Here is an 11,657-nt window from a genome sequence, read left to right on the forward strand (position 1 = left end):
TTTCTAAATTGGTGTGGAACATCACTTGGTGTGGAACATCACAGCATCCACTTTTTAGAAAATTATGAAATGGCCCTATCACAGCTGTGCAGCAGCATCCTCCAAACACCTTCCATTTAAATCCTCATGATGGGAGAGTTGGAGGAACAATAAACCTCAGTCCTGGCAATGCAGTACACCAAAAAGACGGATGGAAACAGGGGTGGGAAATGGGTGGGGCTGCAATATCCAAGGAAATACACCTGCTTCTGAATTACCTTCAACTTGGAAGCTAAGCGAGTTAAAAGTCCAGCACAAAATCACTTCGGAAAAGCCAGGGATACAGTGGACGGAAAGCAAACTGACAGCAGAATGGCTGAAAACGAATGCAGAACCAAAAAGAAAACCCGGCAGACATGTGAGGTGAGAGTGGGAGGAAATGCAGAACAAAATTTAAAAGACTATAGAGATGTGCAGAGAAAGTGAGGGGAAAGGGCCTTAATTTTCAAATCCGCTGGACAGCTTATGCAAGAGAGTTCTGCAGTACAAATCTAGAAATGTCACCAAGCTTCAGGTGAGGTCTGGAGATCTCCCAGAAACATAGGTGATCTCCAGGTGAAGGAGACCTTTTAGAGAAAATGGCTGCCTCGGAGGGTGGACTCTATGGCATTCTATGCTGCAAAGGCCCCACCCCTTCCCAAACCCCATCCTCCCTAGGCTCCACCTTTAACATCTCCAGGGATTTCCCAACCCAGAGTTGGCAACCGTAAGCCACAGGGAAGAAAAACAAGGCCTCACTGGGAAGTAGGAAACAAGGTGCAAAGGAGAGTAGTTTCTTTGACCTTTTAGATCCCAACACGTTGTGTGATGAGCTTTCTCAGGGGATCTTGATCAGAATCGTCTCTAACTCTCACCTGGGACAAAGGAACCCTAAACCACTCACATGATCCAAACTAGGGTTGCCAGCTCTGGTTTGGGAAATACCTGGAGATTTTGAGGGTGGACCCTGGGGAGGGCAGGGTGTGGGGAGGGGGGACTTCAGTGGGGGTACAATGCCGGCACAGAGTCCACCTTCCAAAGGGGCCATTTCATCCAAGGGAACTGATCTCTGTTGCCTGGAGATCAGCTATAATCCCAGGAGATCTCCAGTCACCACCTGGAAGCTGGCAACCCTCAGAGACACGTGTGCACTTGATTTGGATGACTAGCCTCCCCTCCCCACTCCCACTCCTGCACATGGATGTCTGGCAACATCAAGGAGACAGACACACTCTCATTTCCACCAGTGTGTTAAGGGTAACCAGGGGCCATTTCGTAGAAAAAGAGGTGCAGGAGCTCATTAGCATAACTCATTAGCATAACTTATTTGCATATGCCGCACCCCCTGATATCACCGGAAGTGTGTCAGAGGGCAACACCCACCACTCAGGCTCCACTGGACTGTTTTGGATTGCTAGCTATTGGGGGGGGGGGAATGTGCAGATCTGTCCTCGCAGAGGAGGGAGAGCTTGTACCGGAATAAAACTTGGTCTTAAAGGTGCCACTGGACTGTTTTGGACCGGGGGGCTGTGTGTGTGGGGGGCTCTGCAACTTACCTGGCTGCTTCTTGCTCTGACTTATGGCTGCTGGGAGCAGGGGGTGGGGCTTGTTGCATGTGCCGGCCCCCTGGGCTCTTTACTGCCGGAGCTCCGCTCCTGTGCACTCCTGCAGGAAATGACCCCTGAAGGTAACCATCTGGGACATTTCTGTTCCAGCCTACTGATTTTACAGCAATAGAACCAAGCATAGGGTTCCCAGTTCCCCTGTGGCCCCTGGAGGGGAGGTTAGGTTCGCCAGCTCCAGGTTGGGAAACTCCTGGAGATTTGAGAATGGATCTTGGGGAGGACAGGGGAAACAGCGGGATCCACCCTCCAAAGCATCCATTCTTAACAGGAGAACTGATCCCTGTAGTCTAGAGAGGAGCTGTAATTCCGGGGGCTCCCCAGGTCCCACCTGGAGGTGGGTATCCCTAACTGAGCATCGGTCTAATTCGTCCACTGAAATCAAAGGGCTTTTGAGACCTGTCATCGGCGTTTACCACCTTGGCTCTAAATGCAGCTCGGAAGCCTTTTTAACGACCCAGAAAGACCCATTTCAGACTTAGTATTCAGACATCATTGTTATAGGCGGGAAGTTCAGCTCTCCTGACCTTGTAGTTCTAATGCGAGTCAAAAAGTCCTTGCTGGACTGGGAGCTGGCATTTAACGTCTGATCTGCCACGGGCTGAAACCTGCGATCAATAAAGGCCAGCCTATAAGCAGGATACCAGAGGCCTTCCCTTCCAGGTGTAAATCAGTCTTTTCTGGCCTTCAGAACACTAAAAAAATATATTGTGAGAATCCACAGGAATTAAAAGGGCACCTTGCCAGTTTTGGTTTCAGAGAACAGCTGCATAATAAACCCAGTGCTTGTGTTGTTCTCTTGAAGGTATATACAGAAAATGTTTGAATTAAAAATATCATAGGGCATAGGAAGCAATGTTGAGTTTGTGTGAGGCTTGGTGATGGTGGAAAGTGCTGGCAAGTTGCAGCTGACTTCTGGCGACCCTTCACAGGGTCCATCCAAGTACCGATGTGGTTTGGTGTAGTGGTTAAGTGCACAGACTCTAATCTGGGAGAACCGGGTTTGATGCCCCACTCCTCCACTTGCCCCTGGCTGGATGACCTTGGGCAAACCATAGTTCTGATAAGAGCTGTTCTTGAAAAAGAGCAGTTTCTGTCAAGAGTTCTCTCAGCCCCACCTACGTCACAGGGTGTCTGTTGTGGGGAGGGGAAGGGAAAGGGGTTTGTAAGCCGCTCTGAGACACCTTTGGGTAGTGAAGGGTGGGGCATAAATCCAATCTCTTCTTCTTCTTCTCTCCAGGGTTTCAGGCAGAGATCTTTCACATCACCTACTGCCTGGTAATTTTAACTGAAGATGCTAGGGATTGAACCTGGGACCTTCTGCGTGCCAAACAGAGGCCAAACACTAAGCCAGAGCCCGTCCCCAAACATAAAACTATTTTGGTTATTTGTCCATGATACTGAGTCTTGAAGACTTGTGCTTTTTCTCTAACTAGCAGTGCATTCTGGGGACTTCAAATTAGGATTTTCAGGTTGGGGTTCGAAGAAGGGTACCCTTGTCGAGCTCACTTGCATTTGCAAATAGTTTTGGAGTCCTTCTTATGTGTGGGGCCCAGTCTTGTGCAATCTGGTTGCATGCCACGGTATGTTCTGATGCTGGACTGAGAAACCCTCCCCATTGTTAGATGTTTCAGGGTCTTCACCAGATTTCCTTACTTTATAGGATGCAGCCCTCACTATTCCTGTATATCCCAGAACCTCCCTGGTAGGTGTGGGGACATCTCATCAGATACAGAAAAGCAAGCTGTCAAATGCACTGTTTGAGGAGAAAAGAGAAGCTTTCGGAATCTGAAAAGAAGAATAAAACTGGTGTGTTTTTTTTCTCCTTGATTATCTAACTACGTCGCAGTCACTCAAGAGACCTAATGATGCGTATTCCAGAACTACCGTTGACTTTGTTCAGAGAATTAATTCATGACCGACATAATTATGCCATTTAAGTGTAAGATACTTGGGTCACCAAGTTTCCTGTAGTGACAAGTTCTTAAGTGAAAGTAATTGCCCAATTTTATGAAATGTTATGGAAAGCAATGATTGATATTCTTTAAAAAAAAAAAGTTTCAGTTACAGAGCACAGTGGGAGTGATTTCCCCAGATCCAGAAAGGGGCAAGGAAAGGAGAATCGGAACACACTGAGAATGATTTATACTGCAATCCTCGTATCACTTTGGGTGCTTGCATTTGAATTCCTTTGAAGTCAATTGAACTAATTGGGGTTAAATGGTTGAAATCCATCCACAGGTTTTATTTTCCTGTTTTGAGAATTAAAAGACAAGAAGCAAATGCAATACAAATAGTGAAAGCAGCAATATTCAAGAGCAGATTTCAGATCATCTATTCTGGAATGTCATAAAATGATAAGGTCAAAGGGAACATTTAAAGTATAAATTGTTTCGAGCTGGGCTATTTTTGGGCAGGAACGCACAGGAACGGAGTTCCGGCTGGCTTCAGAGTTGGCCACGCCCACTACACCCAAAAACTCTGCGTGTGTGGCTACAGAGGGAAGGCCTGGAGAGTGGGTCCCCCGCGACTCTAAGGTGGGTGGGCCAGGGGCCCCCCTGGAAGGATCGGGGAGGCATTTAAATGCCTTCCCATGCCTTCCCCGGCCTGTCCAAGGGCCAGCTTGCCCAGGCAAGCCAAGGGAAGGTGTGGGGTGTGGCCTAATATGCTAATGAGTGGTACTGTCAGGGGTGTGGCCTGATAAGCTAATGAGTTTCTTCTGTTGGGTGTGGCCTATTATGCTAATGAATGCCTGCTGGGCTATTTCTATTTAAAAAGCCCTGGTTTCAAGGATTACATTTTAGCAGACCAATTCACACCAAACGCATAAGAACATCATAAGAGCCCTGCTGGATCAGAGCAGTGAGGGTCCATCTAATCCAGCATCCTGTCTCACACAGTGGCCAACCAGTTCCTCTGTAGCGTCAACAACGGGGCATAGAGGCTGAGGCTTTCATTAGAACATCAGAAGAGCCCTGCTGGATCAGGTGGTCCATCCAGTCCAGCATCCTGTCTCACACAGTGGCCAACCAGTTCCTCTGGAGGGCCAACAATGGGGCATAGAGGCTGAGGCCATCCGCTGATGTTGACACTAGTATTTTGATTTATTGCCTGTGCATGTGGAAATTCTCTTTAGTCACCATGTCTAGAAGCCACTGAGAGTCCTCCCCTCCATAACTCTGTCTAATCCTCTTTTAAGGCTGTTGCCTGTGGCCATCACTACATCCTCTGGCAGCGAATTCCAAATGGGGAATACCAACGTGTGGAGTCTTCCAAAGTGAGGACCATGGCTTTCCAATGAATGCTCCAATACTTCTTGAGCAGCATTCCAGCACTGTTGGTGCAGAGCTCCCAAAAGGACATCGCTGAAGCAGGAGTGGAGGGTAGAGGGAGGGAGCGGCAGAGGAGAGGCTGTGCCCCCAATATTGTCCTTTTTGAGGGGCAACCGATTTGTAGACAGGGTGAGAGATAATATACTCATTTATTTTATTACAACATTTTCATCCCCCCTTTCCTTGTGGTCCAAGGCAGTTTACAATACTAGAAGAAAACACCCCCAGCTAAAACAGAAAATAAATTACAAACCCTAAATCTTCCCTCCCCCTTTCAAATGCCTGACATTCAAACCCTTTCGAAAGCTCTGGCAAACAGGTGGGCCTGGCAGGCCTCCTGAAGATCTTCAAGGAAGGGACCCCCACATTTTTTAGAGATGGGAGACCACCAAGGAAGACCAGGGTTGCCTTGAAAACCCTCTCGGGTCACTAAAAGTTGGTTAGCACTGGATGGCACTTTCCACCACCACCACCACCACCATCCTTTTGAAGAGACCAGATCTGCCTACATTTTCCAGGCACTGGATCAACTCTATCCATACTGTTCTTGTGGTTGTTCCAGTAGAAACATGTATTTGAGAACTTCCAGCCAGTATCCAGTCTTCCATTCTTGGGCAGTTGCTTGAGTGGGTCGTTGCTTCTCAGCTCTAGGGCTTCTTGGAAGAGACGGGTTTTCTGGACCCATTTCATTCTGGCTTCAGGCCAGGATTTGGAACAGAGACCATGTTGGTCACCTCATTTATGACTTCTTATCGAGAACTAGACAGGGGGCATGCAACTCTCCTAGTTCTGCTGAATCTCTCAGCAGCCTTCAATACTATCGACCATAGTATCCTACTGAGCCTCCTCAGCACTGGGACTCAGAGGGCCATGTTACGGTGGTTCAAGTCCTATCTGAGGAATTCATCTCAGAAGGTAGTGTTGGGGGATTCCTGCTCTGCCTCATGGCTGTTGACCTGTGGGGTGCCCGAGAACTCGATCTTATCCCCAATGCTATTTAATGTATATTTGAAGCCACTGGAAGAGGTCATCAGGAAGTATGGGTTGTGGTGCCACCAACAGGCGGATACCCAGCTCTACTTTTGGCACATTCTACACTGAGTAATTTCAAAACATTGAACTAAAAGGCAACCAACATGAATGGACATTTTGAGGCTAACCACATGCTCCTTGATGGCATACTCTTGATGTAGCTATGTTCTTTCTGCCTTGAGAGAGAAAGTCTGCATCAAGAAAATTAGTGAAAGACGATCAAGTCTTTTAAAAAAATTAACTTGGTTTATGAACAAATTTGCGTGTATATTATCTGACATTTATAGTTTCATAACACTGTTCTCATATTCTTTAAATAAAATCATTATAAATGAAGAAGCAAAGCATGTTATTTTGAAAAGTACACAATAGACAGAGACATGAGCTGGTTTTTAAAAAGGCTCCAGGGTAAATGGAGGAATCTCCAGTCTCACATTTGAAGAAATTAAATTTGATTTTATGAGATGTTTTCTCCTTTCTCAGAAAATTACAAAGAATGAAGGCTCGGTTTCATCCCCATAGGGAATTGTGAAGAAATTCACTTGTATGAATCTACATTATGTGAGCCCAATGAAGGTGTTGTTGCTGTTGTTTTTTAAGAAGCTCTTTCCTAATCAGCCCAATTTCCTGGTCATGTGTGCATCTGTGTGCAGGAGATTGTGTTGTGTCATCTCCTTCCCTGAGACCTTTTCTCATAAGGAATACCTCAGGGTTGCCAACCTCCAGGTGTAGCCCGGAGATCCCCCCAGAATTAGAACTGACTTTTCTTCTCCCAGAGAAAATGCCTGCTTTGGAGAGTGGACTCTATGGCATTGTATCCCACTGAGACCCTGCTCCAACCCAACCCCCTCCATCCTTGCCCCCCCCCAAAAAAAATCTCCAAGTATTTCCCAACTCAGAGCTGTCAACCCTGCTCAGCCCAAACTTGATCACAGGCTTGACTTGAGAACTTTTCTGTTTTGAACAACTGAAGCCAGGTATAACTAAACTCATAAGATCCATCCTGTTTACCAGTGCAGTCCTTCTACTCCAGAAGATTTGGTCTAAAGGTGACCCATCTACAGTCACAGACTTGAAGGGACAGGATACAGGGATTGTATCACGCCAATGCTGAAAGATCTCCACCGGCTACCTGTTTGTTTCCCAGCACTATTCAAAGTAATAGTCCTAAATGGCTTGGGGTCGGGGTACTTAAAGGTTCCTCTCATATTGTCCAGCCTACCAGTTAAGATCTGCCTCATAAGCCCTGATTTCTGTGCCCCCACCTTCAGAGGTGACGCTGGTGGCAACCAGAGACAGGGCTTTCTCAGTGGTGGCACCTCATACGTGGAATGCCCTTCCTCTTGACACCCACCTGGTACCAGCACTATTTGCTTTTAGGCACAAGGCCAATATGTTCTGTTTACCCAGGTTTTTAACTATGGCACTGATCATTGTAACATCATTTTATAGTCTGTTTTGGTCTGAGAAAGGCCCGTTTTAAGCTGATGCACATTTTATGCTCTGCTGTGTTTTGAGTAGTGGATTTTAATAACTTTTATGATGTTTTATGTTTTTTATTGTGTTTTATTTTGTAAGCTGCCTCAGGCTGTTTCTGCAGAGAGGTGGCACAGACATTGTCCAAATGAATAAATAAAAGGAATTCCACAACACTTCTCCTGCTCTCCAAGCCAGGAAGGCTTCTTTTCTTAGTCACTGCTGTTATTCCCCCCTCAAAAAAAGAAACCCCACTTCCCTATTTATGTTCCTAATGTGGGAGTTCCCATGCAAACTCTCTGAGTGTTCTTCCAATTTATTGAAAGCAAAAACAGCTAAGAAAGAAAAGGGCCAATTTTACTGTGGATAAACCAGGACAACATTAAGTATATTTGTGTATTAGATTTTTTTGGGGGGTGAGGAATCAATGGATTGGGATCTGATATGCTGAAGGGAAGAGAAAAAGAGATTGGATTTATACCCCGCCCTTCACTCGGAGTCTCAGAGTGGCTTACAAACTCTTATCCCCTCCCCACAACAGACATCCTGTGAAGTAGGTGGGGCTGAGAGAGCTCTGAGAGAAACTGCTCTTTCGAGAACAGCTCTGACAGAACTATGGCTTGCCCAAGGTCATCCAGCAGCTGCAAGTGAAGGAGTGGGGAATCAAACCCGGTTCTCCCAGATTAGAGTCCACACACTTAACCACTTCACCAAACTGAAGAAGGAAAACCCGATTTGATTCTTAGACAGAAAGAAAGTGACACAGCTACTGAAGACTGGCTCAGGTTCCATTCCATCTGTTGAGGAAAGAATCCATCCAAAGTGCCCTGCGCTGGCTTAAGGTCAAGCATTTCTTGGATTTTCTGTATTCTTCTGGCAACCCTATTGCTTGGTGTAAAGAAATAAAAACATTGCCCCCCCCCCCCCCCCGGAAGTCTGAAATTGGCCATATTCCACTTTGCTTTTTAACATTTCCCCCCCTCTAGGCAGAAAACAGGCTGGGAAGGGGAAAGTCAGTGCAATTGCTCTCCAGACTTGCTTTCATACAAATGCTAATAGGTCTAGACAATGGGATGGTCACGCTTCCCCCTTCTCCCCTTTCCTCCAAGCAAGGAACAGAGATATGGAGGACTTTAGGCTAGAAGGGATCCAGGAATAATCTCCAGGAAAAAGCCCTAGGAAGTGCTTCTTTGGCCTGGGCTGACCTGGTCAGGGGGTGGATAAACAGATATGATAAAACCTCCTTGCAGCAGGAGGAAGCTCTCCTTTCCTTGGGTACTGAGGACATGAGCACATAGAGTCCCACTGAGGAAGCAGCCATTGGCCATGGGGTTGGCCTGGGCAGCTGGAGGGAGCTTTGGAGAGATCTGTGACTCCTACAAGCTAGTCTTATATGTTAACATCTGATAGGGTATGTATAGAGAGAGGGACAGAAGATTGTGTTTTTACCCAATTCTTTTGTATTCCTTGCTCAAATCTGGTGTTGTCCTTGAAGTATGCTTGTACACATTTTCTTTTTAATAAATACTTTATAACTTCTGATGCTGGCAGTGGTTCTCTGTACCACATAGACCTCCACCATCTCAGACGTGCTGCAAAAAGTCTCTCTTAGTGAGCTCAAAGCTTTTAAGGAAGTCTAATCTGGGAGAACTGGGTTTGATTCCCCACTCCTCCTCCACATGCCGCTGCTGGTGTGACCTTGGGTCAGTCACAAGTTCTCTCAGAGCTGTTCTATCAGGAACAGTTCTCTTGGAACTCTCTCAGCCTCACCTACCTCACAGGGTGTCTGTTGTGGGGAGGGGAAGGGAAAAGAGATTGTAAGCCACTCTCAGACTCCTTTGGGTAGTGAAGGGCCGGGTAGAAATCCAATCACTTCTTCTTCCCCCAATGCACAATGTTGGAAGCCAGGTCCTTTGCCTGTTTGTTTTTCCTAACCTGAAAAGCCCCAAAGATGTTGGCTTCCTCTTCACAGTCATTTGGGTTGCCTTTGTCTTTGCCACTTCCATTTCTACAGTCTTAAGGCCCTTTCCTGGGAATCAGCCTCCTTGAATAACATGGAGCTTAGTTCTGAGTAGACTCGCTTAGGACTGCTGCCTATGGAGCCCTTTTTTCATCCACCACAGCCCCAGGCAGGAGTCCACGGGCAACCCCCCCCCCCCCGGGAGACCTGTACCGGGGCATTCCAGTGCGGGTGGCTTCATTTTACTTTCCTCAAAGGATGCCTGCTTGGCAGGGAGTCTCCCTTTGTGGCCCTTGCTGGAGACTTGCTGGACAGAGTGGCTGCCAGGGTCCAAGTAAAAAGGCTGCCTGGCCTTGGGAAGTACTTTGAGTGAGAGGGAAGAAAGCAGCCAGGGGAAGACAGGCACCGGGAATGGATCAGGACTTCCATCTGGGCAGAGAAGCCCCCTTGCCAGCCCAAAAGGCCAGCCAACCCCTCCCTTTGCCCAGCCCCCCCAGTTCCAGCTGCTCCCCCTGAGCTGTTAGACTGGAGGGGTTAAGCCCAGATGCCTGCCAGGAGTCTCCAGGGGGTGGGCAGGGGGCCAGAGGAAGCTGGCAGCTGGAGAGATGCCTTCTCCCAGTATTGGGTGCATGTGTGGCTTGAATGCTGGTGGCAGAAGGGAAGATCGAGCACTGTTGGCTAAGGCAGAGGGGTGGGAGGGAGGGAGGAGAGCCACGGGCATGACGGGAAGCCGCCCCAGCCAGTGCCGACATGCCCAAGCCCTGCCCTGTTTCAGCAGCCACTGCTGGCACCCTGCCCACCCCCTTGAGCCAGAGGGGAGCCTCCATCACTGCCTGGGCAACCTGGAGAGGGCAAGTTGGCAGTCCATGCCTGGCTGCTGCCACCTGATTCAGCTTCTTCTCTCCCCCCCCATGTCATCGCAGCCCCCACCCTGCCTTCCCTCCCAGTCCCAACCCATCCGAAGTCTGAGAAAGTGGAGGGGAAATACCCTCCACTTTCAAAATGGGGTCGGGGTGCCAGGGGGGCTCAGTACCCCAGGTTCTGCCCCTGGAAAAGTTTGGGAAGGCGCCACCCCCCAGCCCCCACATAGTCTACACCTATGGTGCTGAGAATCCAGCGGCCCATGTTCTGCCCACTGACTTGCTGCCTCAGTAGTCCATGGGATGACTCCAGGAGATACCGTCAAGCAATCTTTTCTGATAAAGAAATAAGATTCAGACCCTGGTAATTTCTGCTCAGCTCATTTATTAAGAACTCTGAATGCAATACTGATTCAATCCTAACTGTGATACATAAAAGCAATTAAAAAAAAAGGCTCGCATTTGTAGATTCCAGGGATTGTGAAGAGGCTTTTAAAGGGTCAGAAATCACAAGTACTGACTTTTAAGTGGACCAGAGATTCATGGATACTCTTCTTGTTTCCATGGCTACATGAAACAAGGAACAGAACAGGGCCTGATTAGCAGTGCGGTGCTTTTCAAGAACTCATTGGAGGCTCCCCCCAGCTCTTCTTTTTAAAATAAATAAATTAAGAAGTAGCAAAGCAATAAGGAATATCATTGTCAAGAACTGACTGAACACAGAGTTCCCTTTCATTCCAATTTCATAATATCAATCAATATATCTAATTCTCAACATGGCACCATCTTTTCCAAAACTGAGAAAAGCTCAAGTTAAAAAAAAAAACAACAAAAAGAAAAAGAAAAGCCAAGCCAAGCCAAAAACATTTTGGTGTTGACCCCCCCCCAAATAGAAACCATGCCCATAGGTTTAAGAAACAAATGCCTTCAGTGGCTGTTGCTAGGCAACCACAATGGTATTGCCAGCCTTCAAGGCATGGCTTCTGTCAGTGAAAGGCAGGGGAGGAAAGGCAGGGACTTCTCCAGGGGTATTTTAGCCTTTGAGGGAGGCCTCATTGAGGCCAAGCCTACCAGCAACCACCAGGCTACTTGGTACCAAGTAAATGTTTTATTGTATTAGCCACAGGCCATAACATAATACATCAGACAATAAAAAATGGTAAACAATAAAAAATATCAATATACTCCTATACTCCTTCTACTTTGCATTATATACTAAACTCATTCTGATTTTCCTTGTTGCTAAGGCAAATAATGCCATTCTGCTAGAGACATAGTGGTCAAGGTCCGAGTGTAAAAAACTGACCAGATCCAGATCGGAGAGTCCATCATGCTGCGGAATACTAGGGATGATGTA

Source organism: Gekko japonicus, unplaced genomic scaffold (assembly GCF_001447785.1).
Source record: "Gekko japonicus isolate JY-2015 unplaced genomic scaffold, Gekko_japonicus_V1.1 scaffold799, whole genome shotgun sequence".
NCBI lineage: Eukaryota > Metazoa > Chordata > Lepidosauria > Squamata > Gekkonidae > Gekko > Gekko japonicus.